The following is an 18805-nucleotide window of genomic DNA, read 5'->3' on the forward strand; positions in this document are numbered from 1 at the left end:
CGTTTGGTCTGGTGTTCAACAGAACTAACTTTAAAGGAATCTTCAGATTTCATTTTAAGTTTTCCTAATATTTTTTCTCTGGAAATGTAGTCCATAAGCTGAGAAACTTTTGCCCTTATTCTTGATGTCCGACGTATTTAATATGTATTCATTTTCGTTCCAAATACTTGAAAACTTCTCCAAGACTGATTTTATTAGGTCTAGGCACCTTTCTTAGCTCAGTCGGTAAAGGCGCAGCTACAAAGCAAGACCATGCTGGAGGTGGCTGGGTTCGGTTCCCGGTCCGTTCTAGCAATTTTTCGGGCATAGAGTATGATTGTTCTTGCCACACAATTATACTAATGCAAAAATGGTACAGGCATCGAAAGCTCTCAATTAATAACTGTGGAAGTGCATCTAGAACACTTAATTGAGAGCACGCAATAAGCTAATATGCGATATGCAATAAGCTTGAAATGCGAAGAAGAAGAGGCATGGGAAATCATTTACATTCATTTCAGGCATGCATTTACATTCATTTGCCTCTAACTTTTTTCCTCAACAGAATTCCGGAAAATGATGCATGAAGCTTTTGTAGGTTTTGATACTAAGTACAACTTTTGCCAATGTTTCAAATCGGTATCTCTTATGCATGATGACCCAGAGCGAACAGAACCAACCATTGTTTTTTTTAAATCTGTAGAAAAAGTTTAAGATCTGTAGAAATTATTAATGATTCAGAACCCTAAGAAAAACAATTCATGTTTCAGAATTTATGTTGATATTGAAGATAAATCCATTCCAAAATTCATATGTTCAAAGATTTTTTTTTTAAATCTCTATTAACGATTTTAGTTGATCTCGAAAAAAGAGTAAAACATAATAACGAGAAAAATAAAGTTGGTTGTATTTTAAAATATTTTGAAATTATTGAGAAGCTTCCTTGGCGTACTATTCTAGTTTTTTAAGATTTGCTTGATGCTTGACATAATAATTTGAAAATTCCGCGAGAATTCCAGTTTTTTTCAGGAAAAATAAAATTCCCTGAGGATTTCCGTTTTTTTCAAGGTATTTTGGAGTTTTCCCTACGATTGGCAGAGCGTCCTTAAAGTATTATAAAACTATATTATTTTTGTAGAACTTGCCTGAAGTTTGCAGAGCTACATTGAAGTTCAGTATAATTTGCAAGAGTACACATAATTCTCTTGAAGTTCGTAGACAATTAATGGATCGACAATGAACTTCCCTGAAGCTCGCAAAACATCCATGAAGTTCGCAGAATATTTCTGAAGTTCGTAGAACTTCTCTAAAGATCAAAGTATTTTCCAGAAGTTTGCAGTACTTTTCTTAAAGATCGAAAAACTTCTCTGAAATTCCAAGCACGTCTTAAAGGTTTGCATAATTTTCCTTCAATTTGTAGAACTTCTCTGAAGTTCAATGACCTTCTCTGAATGAGGATGAACTTCTCTGTTTCTTTGGAGCCTGCAAGAATTTCCTGAAGTTCCCGGCACTTTTTGTATATTTTTATTGAGTTCGAAGATCTTCATTGAAGTTCGTACAACTTTCCTGGTATTTATAGAATTTACATGTGTTTGCAGAAGTCCTCTCAAGTTCGCAGAATTTCCTTGAAGCTCGTAAAAATATCCTAAAGTTCGCAGAACGACCCTATTGTTTGCATACTGCATTTAAAAATTGCGTTTAAGTTCAACGAATTTTCAAAAAAACGTGCAGAACGTGCCTAAAGTTTGAAGCAGTTCTCTAACATTCTCAGAATCTATCAGAAGTTCGCAGAACTTTGCTAGAGTTTGCATAACTTACTTGGAGTTCGCAGAACTTCACTGACGTTCGTAGAGTTTTCCTGAAGCTCGAAAATCTTCACGTGAAGTTCGCAAACAGTCTTTAATGTTTGCAGAACTTTCCTTGAAACTCGCAGACAGTGCTGCAAAATATAAATATCAATACCTAAAAAATGTTGAACTTCTCTATTCTCCTGATATCAGTATCAGCTCGCACAGTTATAATATCGATGTCATTCGCCTCAATGTCAGTGCGCAAATGACATTGACATCGTAAAGGGGCACTGATATTCAAAGTTCTGCCGCATTTGTTTCTTATATACGCCAGCTAATCGAGAACCGATTATTAGAAAACTCACTAGTAATATTAAAACAATGCAAAGGTTATACAAAAATGTTGACTTATTGAGATAAAAGTAAGATTTTTAACATTTCCTAGTGATATTCATATGGATAGTAATGTGAAAGCCGTACCCCTGATATCATGCTTACTACGAATATCAGTGTCGGAAGTGAAATTCAGAGCTAGAACAATATCTTACGTCAACTGACATTGTTGACAGCACGCAGCACTGCTCGCATAGCTTTCCTGAAAGCTTCCTTAGAAAAATTATGGGAACTGCGTTGAAGCTCATTGCTAAATTCACTGGGCAAGAGTAGCTAACCTGATTTGAATTTGAGGAGTTTCATTAGGACTGTGCTCTAATATAATTTTGCAAAAGGGCATTGAACTTCCCTGAAGCTCGCAAAACGTCCCTAAGGTTCGCAGAATATTCCTGAAGTATGTAGAACTTCTCTGAGTTACAAAGTATTTCCCTGAAGTTTGAAGTACGTTGAAAATTTTCTCTGAAGTTCGAAGCACGTCTTTAAGGTTTGCAGAATTTTCCTGAAGCTTGTCAGAACTTCTCTGAATGTTGTTGAACTTATCCGTTTTTTTTTTAGTTTGCAAGAATTTTCTGGGGTTTCCGGAACTTTTTTGAAGTTCATAAAAATTTCCTTGAGGTCGAAAGGGCTTCATGGAGTTAATAGAATTTACATGTGTTTGCAGAAGTCCTCTCATCATCCTCGCAGAATCTCCGTGAAGATCGCAAAAATATCCCGAGTTTCACAGAACGCCCCTAAGGTTTTCAAAACTTTCACTTAAGTTCGAATATCTTGCCGACAAAAATACAAAACGTCCCAAAAGTTTGAAGCAATTCGCTCAAATTCTCAGAATCCGTTTGAAGTTCACAGAACTTTTCACGGGAGTTCGCAAAACTTCATTGAACTTCGTAGAGCTTTCTGTATGTTAGCAAAATGTCCCTGGAGCTCACAGATTTATCCTGAAGTAGACAATACTTTCCTTAAGTTCGTATATCTTCACTGACGTTCACAAAACTGCGCTGAAGTTCGCAAACCGTCTTTAATGTTTGCAGAACTTTTCTAAACTTTCCGTCTTTAAAGTGGGCAGAATTGTCGTGAAACTCAAAGAACTTTCCTGAAAAATCCCAGTCAATGGCTGAAAGTCTCTTAAATAAAGTAGCCTACCTAACTTTTCTTCGAAAAATTATGGGAACTGAATTTGAAGCTCAAGGTGAAGGCTATCTAAATTCACGGGGCAAAAGTAGCTAACCTCATGTGAGTTTAAGGAGTTTCATTAGGTCTGTGCTTCGGTATCATGTTGGTTCGTCGGTGATTGTTCAGCTTTTTAGTGGCAGTTCGAAAATCAACCTTGAACATTCATGTATTATCGACATTATCGTTCAAACGATTTTCGAACAGGGTTGCCAGAATTTATGTTCGATCTATCTCTATTTAATTTCGTTAATTTCAAGCAATTTCTCCGTCCCTCAGGATTTTGACCTTCGTCGCCTGCACGGCCAATGAGAACAACCCAAATTTGAGTTTAGTTTACTCATTATCGCAAAAAGTGCAAGATACTCAGTGATGAGTAAATTTGCCTCATGTTTTGCCTCAAAAATCTGCCGGAATATGAGGAAAATTGACGAAAACTTTACTCAGTCTAGTCAGTCTACCAATAGGAAACTGAGGATACTGAGTGAATCCAATCTTTACTATATTCGGGATTTTTTCCTAGACAAACCTGGAAAAACATGAGGCAAATTTACTTATTACTGAGTTCCTGCACATTGTGATTGATGAGGGAACTAAACTCAAATTTAGGTCGTTCTTATTGGCCATTGGCAGAACTGCCAATCACACAAGAAATTTTGTAAAATTGTATACCTACTTCATGAAGACCTTTCTGCTCATTTTAGTTTTTGATAGCCTCAATTTTTTTCATGTTCGATACGGCTTTATTTAGTTTAGGCTTGACTCACTAATTGCCCTACACCAATACATTTAGTTTGCATGATTTCTCGTGATTTTTGTCAAATCAAATCTTCATGTCTTTTGCAACACGCAACGCTGGTAGATCACATTTTCGTGGTACGTACTGGTACTGACAACTTCAAACTAGGGGAACAGTATTTTTCAGTAATCAATGGTACACATGTTAGTCCTTGCCACTTTTTATGCCTTGTTAATAGTGACCAGACTTGGGTAGTGACCACCTCCGTTATGAATTTTAATGTTGTAGGGGAAATGTATGTAATGTTGGCCTAAGTGTCCCTAATTTAGGCCCATACATAAATTCAGCAATCGACTAAATTTTCAATAGCAACTAAAAATATCCATTAGTACCGTTCCAATGACGCGATCATCTAGATACAATTGATAAATAGCAGATTTTTAGCGATGGGCCCAATCTTAGATCCATAGGCCAACATTAGAGCCATTTCCCCTATATTTCAAATCGAACATATTGTTTATGTTCACAGATTATAGATAATCCTTTTCTCCTTGTCCTACTCCTTTCCTTTCACTCTTCTCTTTTCAAAAAGCCAGTAACCATAAGCCATAAAAGGCTGGGACAAGAGTTAGTGCTTATGTCCTAACCGTCAGAGGAGAATGGAGCATTGCTTAACCTTTCTAACCTAGATGCTTCCAACGACCAACTGATCATATAATTACCAAAAACGGAACGTACAGTACAGTACATCGACATCATGGCACGGAACTTTGAGACGATGGCGGGAACGTACATCAGACTGAAGGCTGAAGCTAGGCGGATTGGACTTGCCATCAACGCATCAAAGACAAAATACATGAAAGGTTAGCCTCCCACCCCGAGTCAGATTGACGGTGACGAAATCGAGGTGGTCGATGAGTTCGTGTGCTTGGGCTCACTGGTGACCGCCAAAAATGATACCAACAGAGAAATTCAAAGACGCATAATGGCAGGAAATCGTGCCTACTTCGGACTCCGGAGGACGCTCCGGTCAAATAAAATTTGCCGCCGCACGAAGTTGACTATCTACAAGACGCTGGTTAGACCGGTTGGTGTTTTCGAACGGAAAGTGTTGCGTACCATCTACGGTGGAGTGCAGATGGATGACGGAACGTGGAGGAGGCGAATGAACCACGAATTGCACCAGCTGCTGGGAGAACCATCCATCGTCCACATTGCAAAAAATGGGCGACTACGGTGGGCTGGGCACGTCGTAAGAATGCCGCACGACGACCCAGTGAAAATGGTTCTCGAAAGCGCCCCAACAGGAACAGGAAGAAGAGGCGCGCAGCAGGCAAGGTGGATCGACCTAGTAGAAGGCGACCTGCGGACCCTTCGCAGACTACGAGGCTGGTGAAGTGTGGCCATGGATCGAGTAGAGTGGAGACGACTTCTTCGGACAGCAGAGGACAAAACAAGGCCTTAGCCGTACAGTACGAGATGTCCACGGTTCATCCATTTATTGGATTCTGAAGCATCTTTTTTAAAACTTCGTTTTAAACAGACTCGATGCTTTCTGAATCATCTTGCCCCTTAAATGCCACACGGTAGGCCCGTGATCATTTCCCAGGATGTTTTCAAAAATTTGCTGTTATGGTGTTAGATTAGATTAGACATCAAATCTTCTTGTCTTTTGCAAAGTTGTTCAGTGCCATAAAACTTTTCTCGTAGCGACCAATTTTGTACATAATTCCAAATTTGTCCAGCTCAGCGAGACCTCTTCTTTAGTGGTGGTATAATGGCACTTAACATTTGTCAAAATTGTTCACTTCACTACGACCTACCTGATATTGGCCATTTTAGGAATTAAAGGCAATTTTTTCAGGTTTGGTACGGCCTTATTTAGTTCCGGCTTGACTCACTTACTTAGTACCATAAGATTTTTCTTTTAGTGGCCTATTCAGAGCACAATTCTAAATGTGTCCAGTTCAGTAATTGTAAGTAATGTTTATTTGTGTTAATTTTAGGTCACAATTGACACACTACTTGGCGCTAATGATCAAAGAAATCTTGTTTCGCGTGATATCTCACGAATTTGGTCACATAAGGGATTTGGTTAAGGTATCCACACCACCTTTCTGGTAGTGATCATTTTAGTTTTTGGTAGCACATTTGTTCAGGTTTGATATGGTCTCATTTAATTCAGGCTTGACTCACTACATGGCGCTACGCCGAGCAAAGAAATATTGTTTTTGCTGATTTCTCGTGATTTGGTTATTCGAATCTTTATGTCTTTTGCTAAGTTGTTCAGTGCCGTAAGACTTTTCTTTTAGGGGCAAATTCAGCAGGGAATTCATAATTTGTCCAGTTCAGTAAGACCACTACTTTACTGTTGATATCGTGACACTAGCGATTTAGCAAAGTTGTCCACTTCAGTAAGACCTTTCTGATGGTGGTCCTTCTTCGGCAATATTATCCAGTTCAGTAGGACCTTTCTGATAGCATCCATTTTAGTTCAGAGACTATATATTAAATTCCTGGCATTGACAAAGTTGTTCAGTTCAGTACGACCTTTTATAAAGTTGTCATTTTGGTTTCAAAGTAACACACTAGGGTATCCTGGTCAGAGCTGGTAAATATCACGGCCGTCATGTGACAATGAGAAAACAAGTCCTCTCACTATCACGAGACGAAACTACCTATCATAAGAATATTTTTTATGCGGTTTTGACATCAACATTTCTAACTGCTTTAGATGAATTTAAGGAAGCAACCGTATGTGATCGGTAGAGTGAATATATTCTTAATATGATCACAACACTGTCACGTTCTGTTATGACAAAAAAAATCGATGAAATTTTGAAGAAAATCTCTATTATCGTTTTCTCATCCTCATCCTCATGATAGTGACAGAAGTATCGCTGTAAATATCGCGTGAGATCTTTAATTGAAAATGACATTTGCCAACCCTGGTCCTGGTGAGTAAAGGCATACTGTTTAGCGGACTTTAGCGATGCTGGCCTTATAAAAGGTTTAAGACAAAGTTGTACAGTTGCCTCAGGTTGTGGTCGTTTTAGTTGAGAACTAGTCGTGACCAGCTTTCCATCCCCTAAATATATTCCACAAGAGTCTTGTGTTTTCTACCATTTAAGAAAATTTTGATATCCAAGCAAATTTGATCCAACTTTTCCCGTTGGCATAAATTCATCTCTTCGGAAAACTAAACGTCATTATCATAACCAAAACCAATGATCCGAGACCGGGACCGGGACGATAAATTTCTTCAAATTAGGCGCATATTTGCATCCGCCCAAGATATGAAAAAAAAAAAAACGTAAATTTATTGCCTCATAAATATTTGAAAAGTGAGTAAAATAATCCCCAGAGACGATCGAGCCCATTCCTCGCTGCAGCAGCACGGAAACGTGCCGTCATTTTCGAACTTTTTTCGGGGACGAACCTGGCAGCAGCAGCAGATTTGCTGCCGAAGCAAGTGTAGGTGGCCCCACAATCGAAGCATCTTCGAATGGATGGCTCGAATCCAAATCGGGAATTCAATTTGAATAGATTCAAAGTTTCAAACGTGTGCGGCGCTCAAGGTTAGTCCGACAGAGTGAGTTCTGCAGTGAAGAAGGTTTATTTTGTTCATAGGCATACGAGACTACTGATGTCACAGTTGCGATGCTAATGTGAGCTGACTGATGTCAGCCATCACCGTTTCGAGTAGGAAAAAGAAGCGAGAGGAATTGGATAATGATTGGTTTATAAACTTTCAACGTCCCCACAACCGTCACCGTATGTCGTTGCGCGTTTGTATGGTTCGTCGGGTTCGGTAGTGTGTGCAATTTTGTCGGTTTTGAACCGGTTTCGGTTCGTTTTTGTGTGTTATACATTATTATCGCTGTAGGTCAATTAAAAGATTTAGCTGTGACTCGTTCAGGGAAGCGAGGAATGTGGTCTCATCTTCGGAAGATTCGTGGAAAGATTGCGTTTCTGTTTCTCCTTTCTTTCAACAAACTCCGACAGTTGTCGGAATGGCTCACTTTACTGGAAACAGGTGCTCCAAAGTGTAGATTTTTTCTCCGGTTCAGAACTTGTTTCACTTCGGGAACGATATTCACTTGGTTGCTGGTTGGTTTAACTTGTTAGTCGATGTGGTAGATAACACTGATGTAAATATTTGCTGATTTAAATTCTATTTGTTTCAATTAACATATTGCGCGTACATGCAGGCACCGACAGACGTAAACACACGTATCCGGAGAGGCACTTTCGAGTTCTTCTTCCTGCACTGCACTGCTGCCCACTACTGGAGAGAAGGTGACACTTTCGCGTACATTCGCACTTGCGCTTCCAAATGGGCTTTTCTCTTCTCGTTCTCGTTGATTACCCGGTGCTGTACAGCGGGATATATCTCCGGAATGATTGTAAATTAGATTAATCCCACTTGATTATACAAACATACACGCTCACACATACACTGATACTCGATCGTGTCGATCACACGGCAGATCTCTTCTCTGCACTGTTGTCACTAAACTACACTGGCTCGTCGCTGTTGATTGCGGATCAAGGTGATACTCTTTGGAATAGTAATGACACCACTGCATACACGTAAAAATAGCTCTTCGACGGATGCTGTACAGGCTTTTATGACACACTCTAGTTGATTTAAATTGTTGCTATATTTATGATCTGCCACACGATTCCTGAATTATGCAAACACGGATAAAATGCTTCCTTGCAGGAAGTTCTGATCACAGATAGAGACGGTCGCAACTACTACCGGGTACTACTAACGCACAGGTTAAACTCTTAAAACAACTGGTAACAACTACTTCAAAATTTGGTTTAACTTCCAATTGACTCCGTTATGTAATCTAGCTGGAAACTGCCAGCAGAGCTTCGGAATCTGTCGCGATCACCCGATAATCCAAACCCAAACAAACACGCTCGCGATGATCTTCCACGAACCGTCGTTTCGTTGTTCCGATTCGCTTTGACGTTCTACTCGAACAGGACACAGGACGTCCGTGACACGCGTTACACGGGGATGGAAATTCCTCCCACCAACTGACTGTTCCGAGGATTCTCGATGATCCACACACTACACGAAGGAAACTGTGGCTCGTACGTACGTCTTCTTCGGTCTAGGTGCGCCCGCTCCGAAGGCCTACCGAGGGCAGAATAATGAAACACTGCCGTCTGTATGTTTTGCTGTTTTGGGCCTGGCCTGTCAGTCTGCCTATTCTCACTCTCGCTCTCGGTATTTCTGCTGCTGCTGCTGCTGGGTTTTGTTTTTGTTGTTATTACTTGCGCTGTATTTTGTTGTTGTTTTACCGTCGACGATGACGACGGCGACGGACGGTTCAGTTGGTCCGAGTCCCTCATTCTAATTCTCAGTCGAATGGGGCGCGAGAAAAGGTAGAGTTTTGCTTTGTAGTCGGTGAGACTTGTTCGTTTCTCTTTCATTCAGCAGTCGTTGTCGGTTGATTCTCTCCACACCCTAATGGACGCAGCGAGTACTGCTGCTGCCGTTGGTGTTGTTATTGTTGTTGTTGCGGATGCTCTATGCAGCAGTTGTAGTGAGAGACGGGGTGTTGAATATAAGATTTTTTTTATCAAAAATACAATTATTCATTGTCTATGATCTTGCAATCTAATTAGTGGCGTCGTGTTAACTCATGTTTTACATGTTCTCTCTCTTTAAAAACGTAAACAAATTAAACTCGAGCAACATGTAAAAGGACCTTACCGTTTCAGTTCAGTTCATTACAAGCCTATATTACATGATATCAGCTAAAGTCTGAACAAACTATCAGGCTTCTTCTTTTAAGGAACTTTCAACAATTTTTGTGACGCGTGTAGGATATTTTATCGTGTTCAAAAATGCGTGTAGAGCTTACAAACAACATATGAAATTTACATGACATCAAAAGATCTCCAGATCATCCTGGATCTGCCGCAGGCCTCCATGAGTAACCAGCTCCGATAGCCGATTTGTGTTTTTTTTTATCAAAACTAGCCGGGTACATAATTTTTGTTTTGTAATGCTACATATCGATTTGTAAAAGCTGTGCACCAAAATGCTTCAGCGAATTTTTGGACGCCCCACTATTACTATGCGCTCATATTAGCCAAATTGAGCGCCCATCAATACGAAATTTAAAAACAAAATTTAAAGATGCGCCCATTTCCATCTTATTTGGACCGCCTTATTAATACCGAAGACAACATATCAAGAAGACTGGCAACTCTTCCAATTTCTCATACGTCCGCCATGAGATAGGTACAATCGCGTCATCTGCCGCTCAAAAGTAAATGCTCCGATCAACTGTTATAACGATGATTCCAACCATAGAAGAAAGGTGTGCGTATTTGCTTATTCTTCTATACACTGCTTCCACCTTTGCCCAAGCACAGCGCTACTGTCTCTTTCGCATGGATTCTGGCAAAGTTGCCAGTCTTCTTGATTTGTTGTCTTCGTTAATGCTCATTAGGGTGCTTCATTTTGAAAACAGTGATGAATTTCGGATAGGCAACCCTCCAGTGCGATTCATAATTCCAAAATATGAACCTGTGCAACAAAATGGTAAAGATTGATGAAGGTTTAGGGAAATGGGAAATTATTGATTTTAACTAACATTGCTCTAACTTTGGTTGTAGTTGTCCAAACGTTGAACAAAATTAGTAGTGGTTGTCATGACAATGCTCAACAAGTTGTCCATGTGATGAAATTGGCGTTTTTGTCTTGCTCATATTCATGTGTCAATTTACCCTATTGGAAGGTTCCAAACGGACCGAAACATTGGTCAAAAATATAACAATATTTTAATTTTATCAAGACTGAAAAGCCATTTCCAACTCATAACATTTCCCAGTCAATCAGCACCATTTACCCTATTTCGTCATTTTTTCGCATTTCTATCTTTGTTGATATGCTGTAAAACTGATCGTAATAACAAAATACTTGTTGGTCATTGCCATAGCAACAACATATTAGATTTTTCAAACATTTGGACATGTACAAGCAAATTTAGAGCGATAGGGGTTTTGATCTAATTTCCGTCCTACTAAGCACAACCCGCGTTTTACCTATCTTTTTTGAACGGGTTTGAACAAAAAATGGAATATTTCTTTCAGAGATGACTTCTAAATTTATTCACCTTTCCATATGTACCGTTGGATTTGATAAAGAATCACAAATTGTTGAGATATTTCTTAAAATCTAATACTGCTTCTTGATTCTAAATCCGTCCTACGAGTTTCAATTCCGTCCAAACGCGTTGAAACGCCATTAGTTTTTCTTCGTCCTACGGATAAACGTAGAAAAAGGGGATACGCTAGGAGTGCTTCTTTTGTTTTGAGAACAATGAGCGTAAATATTCATACAATGCGCTCTAACAGGATTTATGTTATAGCTAATGAACTAACGCATCGGAACAAACCTATTATTGATTTGTGCTCGGTGAAATCATTGATATTATTGCTCTTTTCTGATCGATAGAACGGAAATGGGCGATTACGACGAAGTAGCGCTCTACCCTATAAGTGATTTTTGAAAATCTTCCATAGTAATTCAAAACTTCAAATGATTTACGGGAACTCTAAACCTTCATCAATTTTTACCATTTGTTGCACAGGTTCATATTTTGAGTCAATGATATGAACTGGACGGTGGCCTATCCAAAATTCATCACTTTTTTTCAAAATGAAGCACCCTAATGCTCATGTCCGTTTGTGAAGACAGGTAACTAAATTTCCAAAGACATTAAGGAATTTTTGAATGCCAATTAACACAAGGCGCTTCGAAGTGTAGAAATATTGCTCCACCCTTAGTGTTAAAAACAGACGCTTAACAAAAATTGGCAGAATAAAACAAAGTGCCTTGTCTCTAGCATACTGAAATTGCATAAGAAAACTTGGCCAGTTTTTGAACGGTTTTATTTACATCGAAATTCAGAATTGTTTAACTAATTTTAAATTATTTTTTCAGGACAATCAGAGAAATTAATTGCAAAACAAAAATCAGGGAAATAGGAGCATATTCGAGCAGTTTTCTAAACTTCAGAAATCTTCCAAGAACAGTAAGGAATATCCGAAACATTCCGATAAGTTTTAAAACTTCAGGTAAGTTTCGAGAACTACAAAAAAGTAAAACATTAAGATCTCTAAGGGTAGATTCCGAAAACTACAGCACAGTTAATTGAACTTCAGGAATATTACGTGAACTAAGACGAACAGAGAACTTCGTGACAGTTTTATTAACTTCCAGACAATTTCAGGAGCTTTGGAATGGTGGAAACTTTAGGGAAGTTCCGAAAACTTCAGGAAAAAAAATGAGAACTTAAGGACCTTTGAATTAACTTCAGAAAGAAAAATGCAGAAGCTTTACAGATTTTCCAAGAACAAAGTTAAAAAATCTTTTAAAAACGTCCCATGAACGTCAGGAAAATTGCGTGATTTTTAATGAGACCTTCAGCAAAATTTTGTAAACTTTATGTTAGTTCTATTAACATCGAAAAAAATGCGGGAACCTTCAATTCTTGGAATTTCTAAGAATTTAAAGGAAGTTTAGAAAACTTGAGGGTAGTTCCAAAAACTTCGGGAACGTCCATAAATCCGCGCAAGCTTCAAGATCATACAGATAAGTTCCGATAGCTACAGGGCAGCGTTAACTTCAGGAAAACTGCCAACACTTAACTTGAGTTAAAAGATCTTAAATGGAGTTACGAAGCTTCAAGCAGTTGTGAGAACTGAGACCATGAGTATGAGGAAAATTGAGGGAATTTTAGGAAAGTTCAGAGAACTGCAGGTAAATTTTGAGAACTTTAGGTCAGTTCCACTGAATTCAGAAGATGTTGAATACGTAGAAGTTTCAAAAATTACTGAGAGCATCAGGGAAGTTTAGAGAACTTTCGAAAACTTCACTGAAATTCACGGAGATTCAAAAAACGTCGGGAAGGGCAACTCCAGCAACATCATCAGAAGAGTAGCGAGAACTTCAGGAAAGATTAAATAACGTCAAGAGGGTTCACAAAAAATAGTTCAAGGGAATTCCTTGAGCTTCAAGGAAGTATGTTTAACAAAATTTCAGGTAAATTTTGAGAGCTTAAATAAGCATAGATCGAAGAATTTCAAGGCAGTTCAATTTACTTCAGGAAAATTGCGGGAACTTTAAAAAGTTCTGAGAAATTCAGGGAAGTCTAGCAAACTGTATTGAAGGTTAAAGACCTTTAGAAAAGTTCCATTAACTTCAGGGAAGCATCGAAAACTTGAGAATAGTCCAGACCAGAGCGTTCCGATCCAAGAGATAGATGAGATTTTAATCAGGACTAGTTTTAGATTAAGATCGTAAAACATTTAGCGCTGAACGAAAGACGGCATAGCTTCATATCTCCCGAGAAAGGCCAATTTCAAAGACCGAAACGTCTGATACAAAATATGGCAGAGTTTAGAATAGTATTTTTAAGTTTTATGGCGAGCTGATTTTTTACCCGTATCCCAGTTTTAGCTTTAGATAAATTGAGTGTAAATTCCAAAATTACAATCATAGTAGCTATATAGGCACACACATGAAAAATCAGTAAGTAACCATCTCGCAATTTAGCATGACAGCACCTGCCTGGTCAATGAAGTTCTGTTCAATGTTCCGACTACATTAATTAATCTGCAGTGCTTCGTGAGACCTCCTACCATCATGTGAGATTTATTGGTGTGTTTAAATAATAACTTAGATTCGCCGAATCATCCTGAAGTTCAGATCTTATGTTCCATAGCTTCAAAGAGTTATTAAATGATGTCCCAACTGGATATTTTAGCTCTTGCATCTATCTTCGTGGAGTCTCATAATATCAAGTGAGATACATGGTTGTTGTTACAACGTGTTTCGGGATCTCCAAATTATGGTGAGATTTGGATCTTAATGTTCTACGTTTTCAACGGGGTCTTGTGCCTCCTGAAAGTACCTGAAGTCCATTTTGATGTTCTATAGACTAAACCAGGTATTGAACGATGACCAGGTGAGCTTCTTGGAACCCTATAGTATTATGAGGTATGTATACTTGTAATGATGAAGTATTTTGGGGTCTCCAAAATATCCTGGATTTTAAATCTAGAAATTCTACAGGTTCAATAAAGTCTTCCACGGTGTTTCAGATATACTGTACGAATCTGCAGTGCTTAACATAATTTAGGACATTAGTATTAACAACATATCAGTGGTTTTCCCAACCATCCAGAAGATCAGATCTTGATGTTTTACAAGCTCACCAAAGTCGTCTACGATGTTCTGTTGATTGTAAGAATCTGTAGAACTATATGAGACCATAACGCATCATGTTGTATTGTATGTCATGGCAGACTTAACACATTTGGAAGACTTTGTTAACTTCAAAATACTCTTTTATTGACAAAATATCATACGTTATCCAAATCATAAGGGTCAAATTAAGCCCTTCAGATATTCTCTATATCTGAAGACCTTCAATCCTTCACAAATTTTAATATTACATCAGGATCATCAGGAATTATTCTGCAGACCTTCAACTGATCAAGAAATCACGCAAATTGATTCAGATATCCTTTGATATTCTGATGGCATTCAGTCCATGAGATACATTCTCATCATATAACATTGCACAGTGGTACAGAATGCAGATTTAGGTGGAATGATATGTTTTGAGCCTGAAATTGAAACTTTAGACTAAAAGTCTCTTCTACAAAGTTGTTCCTTATAGTTAGGCCCTCATTTTTATGACAATGAATTCTAGGGTGGTTCCTATTATCATTAAAATCAAAAATCTAACTTTTTTGTTTGAATAAATTAAGGTATACATTCTTCGACAAAGTTATAGCTGAGTAAAAAAAAAATATCATGAAAGTCATCTTCTAGAGACTTTTTAAATTCTTTAAGACGAATGTTTTATAGCTGGATTTGTTGCCTGTATCTCTTCTAATAAAAAAGATATACTCAAATATAGTAAACAATATGAATAAACTCAAATTGATTTTATACGAGTTAAAAAAATAACATACCTCCAATTTTTTCATATTACTGAGAATAACATACGCCCTTTCAAATGCTGCAAAAAAACTTTTTTTTTTTGTTTGCCCCAACTAGAGATATTAACATTTGAAATGTGCATATTTTTAGTATAAAAACGTCAATAACTCTTGATCGGCGAAAGATATTGACAAGCTTTGTGAAGCAAAAGTTGCGCCTTCTTAAGATCTAAAAGTTATCTGAAAACACTTTTGCTGAGAAATTCGAAATAAGAAAACTAGAGCAAAAAAACTGTTTTTTTAAGAGCCACCCTAACTTAATTCAAGAAAATAGCTCTAAATCGGCCAATTTAAGAGATACAAAAAAGTTATTTTCAAAAAAGTTGCTTGAAATTAGCTCAGCTATAACTTTGTCAAAGAATGTATACCTTAATTTATTCAAACAAAAAAGTTAGATTTTTGATTTTAATGATAATAGGAACCACCCTAGAATTCATTGTCATAAAAATGAGGGCCTAACTATAAGGAACAACTTTGTAGAAGAGACTTTTAGTCTAAAGTTTCAATTTCAGGCTCAAAACATATCATTCCACCTAAATCTGCATTCTGGACCACTGTGCATTGGTAAGCAATTAAGAAATTCAAAACTTCAGACATCCTCTCATCAGATATTCTCATTATACCAGAATTATGTGCTTTATTATGAAGATCAAGAGAGATGATATCTGCCGCTCATAAGAGATGAACTAGCCTCAGGCTAAAAATCTCTAAAATAAAGATTTAAAAAAAAAAAAAAAAAAAAATCTGCCGCTCTTGGCAATTCAGCATTAGAACGGTGCACTAGCGTAGATATACAACAGTTATTTACCAAAAAACTTCCAATCGGACGCAACGTTTTACCTTCACTAGTACGTCCAACTAAGGGGGTAGCAATCAACCTAAATTTACTCTCAGAGAGCGCTCGAGAGCGGCAGAGTGAACAAGTGAGAGCAACATGGCAACAATACTCTTTCCAAGCCCATCATCCCAACCGACGGAGAGCCAACCAGTCCGGTGTGCAAGGTGTTTCCAACACACAACAACACAGCCCGTCAAACCAGTTCGTTGATGTAGCCATGTATGTATAGGAAGGTATGACACATTCCCGCTCAGTTGCGGTCCGTCTCTCCGGCTCTCGGTAAAAAATATTTCGATGTCTCTCCGAGCTCTCCGCTAATCTCTCGAGAGTTGTACTTTCGCTCACCAAAGTGCAGCTCCCCCGCACGTCAAAAGCCGTTGTTAATCAAAACGGAGAAACGAGACACACGGTACCTATAATAAACTATGCTAATTTGGAGCTGCGATGGTGTGTGCGAGTCAACAATGGCAGCTGGACGCGGCGGACTCACATTCCGCATAAATTGATCGGAATTGACTAACAAAAAGCCCAGTTCCAGCATCGGACCTGCTAAGGTATACCTGCACACACAAAGCCGAACTTAAATTGGCTAAATAGATATGGAAAAGTGTCATTAGACACCCATACACTCGCTCGTTTCTCTCACTGTCGCTTCTACTGCCGTGTGAAACGGTATGTCAGTTTCAATTGAAAATGATCAATGACTGAAACTATCGATATGTATATACGACACGGAGCCTGTGTGGAGCGGAGTATCTGCATTAAACACGTACCTTAATGGAATTGAAAATAATACGAATGTTCGTTGCAAATGTAGTTTTGGCCGATTACCGATTCTTTGAATAGAATATGAGGTGTGCGGGATGAATGAGAGACGCTTTCTCTCGTTCGCGTTTATTTTCGTTTTGTGCGTCCATTTGGGCCAATCTCTTTAAACGACCAATTTACAGTCATTTTTGCACTCCGATGACCGCGGTTACTCGAACGTAGGCTAGACTCAAACACACACACGCCCGAGGGCGTGCACGGGGCACGAGGGAAATGGTTATGAATTTTGATCCGTTGGAGTCCGTCCGTATCACACCTCTATTGACGAGAGGTTACGTTGGCTAATGCACGAAAAATTGGTGGATAAGCACAAAGCGGTTCAAAAGAGGTTATAAGCTGTGCGATGGGTTTACCAATGAGTGCGTGCATGATACAACACACGCACACACATACACACGATGGCGGATGACATCAGCACTCAGCAGCTTCACCGGACAGTGCTGGCTGAATGCGTTGAATCTTGGCCGTTACTATTGGAGGATTTGCACGCAAGTGTGAATGACTCAAGTAAGACGAAAATATCGAACATGTCAATATTGGCGTTGATGATTAAGATGTCGGGGATTTCTCCGTGACATGTGAAACTAACACGGGTGGAATGTGTTGTTAAGCTGCAATGGTAATATACAGTTGCACATCAATGTGGATCAAAGCAGAATAATTGACCTCATCCTATTCATCTTTTATGTTTGGTCCTACACACTTTGAAAAATTGATGTAAATTTAGGTGCTCTAAGACTGACATATACGAGCGTCTATTTTGACATAAAATTGAGTCATAATAGACGCGAAATTCAGCTCAATCAAACGTACTTTCGAACTTTTCAGTCTCGGAGCACTTAATTTTAAATGACATGTTTGTTTACGTTTCATTCTTTATGTAAAATATGGATTCCGTCACGTGTAAGATTATGTATTTCTAAGTGTAAGGTATCCCGATAAGGTTGTTACATGAAAGAGACTGAAAACAAGACCCTAACCTCATAACAATTCTAGTTCATTGCTGTGGTAAAAATCTGCTCAAATTGATGTTCTGAGGCATAAAGCTCTGATTCACGCCTTCCTTCGGAAGGGAAGTAAAGCCGTTGGTCCCCGGTTCATGAGTTGATGGGTCGATAGGTAGGGTTCAAGTGTGGGACCTACCTCTCTGGCGTCGGTAGCATTGGTGCTCAGCACGGAAAACAAGATCGACGGAAAACAAAATCAAAGAAAAAAAAGAGCTATTATGAATTTCAGTTAATAAAAAAATTAAAAATCTTCCGATGATTTATGATTGAAAAGTTATCTTCCCTCTCCGAATTCCATAAAACTTTGCATAATTGTTCATTAGGGGCATGGAACCAAGTTTGTGTCGGAATCCGGCTCTTGTGATTTAAGCCTAATTTAAAAAAATTGTAGATGCGATATTTTTAAATATATCATAGCACGAAAACGGCTCATCTAATCGAAATGACGTCTGAGACAAAGTTGTAGCAAACTGGATTGCATTTTCAGAAAAAAAAACACATTGAAAAACATCTTTAAAATATACATAAGTTTAGAAATCTTTAAAATGTACTTTTTTTTAATGAAGTTGTTTCTGAAAACGCAATCCAGTTTCCTACAACTTTCTCTCATGTTGCGTGAGTCAAAATGGACGTATTCCAGCACAAACTTGGTTCATTGCCCCTAGCGAATCATTATGCAATCTTTAATGGAATTATGAGAGGTAAAATCTAAAATTTTATTTTTTCGCTAAACGGTCTGGAACTGCTCAAAGTCTAAATCCGCAGTGATTTATTACAGATTAGGTAGATCTTTCGTACAAAACGGTAAGATTATCTTACATTTTTTCTCAATCGGGTTGCAGAGTTTGGCTAGTTTGAAATAAATTCCCTACGTGAATATGTGAACTTCTAGTATGAGCTATATCTCGAGACTCTGTCCACCTAAGAAGGTGCTGTCTTGGACAAAGTTACTCAGCTAACCAAAGCCTTTCGATTCGTGAAAACATAAGTTCTGCTACTACCCGGCTTTCAAAATTATAAG

At 38.4% G+C, this 18805-nt stretch overlaps 1 protein-coding gene across 11 annotated transcripts in view; it reads right to left on the minus strand.

Moving 5' to 3' along the window:
- The window catches only part of LOC135712708 (MAP/microtubule affinity-regulating kinase 3-like), a 384511-nt gene that overhangs the window by 191012 nt on the left and 174694 nt on the right, over positions 1–18805 (minus strand). For 2 of the 11 annotated variants that reach the window (XM_065235721.1, XM_065235711.1), the window contains exon 1: positions 8091–9320. The exons of 2 other annotated variants lie outside the window; for them this stretch is intronic. The gene's annotated coding sequence lies outside the window, so the exon portion shown is untranslated. Of the gene's footprint in view, positions 1–8090; positions 9329–18805 lie in introns of those variants that run through there. 7 more of the 11 variants (XM_065235713.1, XM_065235712.1, XM_065235710.1 and 4 more) reach the window with 6 other exon arrangements.

This window comes from Ochlerotatus camptorhynchus, unplaced genomic scaffold, assembly GCF_037179485.1.
Source record: "Ochlerotatus camptorhynchus isolate MF236.1 unplaced genomic scaffold, CSIRO-AGI_Acam_v1.1 ptg000503l, whole genome shotgun sequence".
In the NCBI taxonomy this organism is placed as follows: Eukaryota; Metazoa; Arthropoda; class Insecta; order Diptera; family Culicidae; genus Ochlerotatus; species Ochlerotatus camptorhynchus.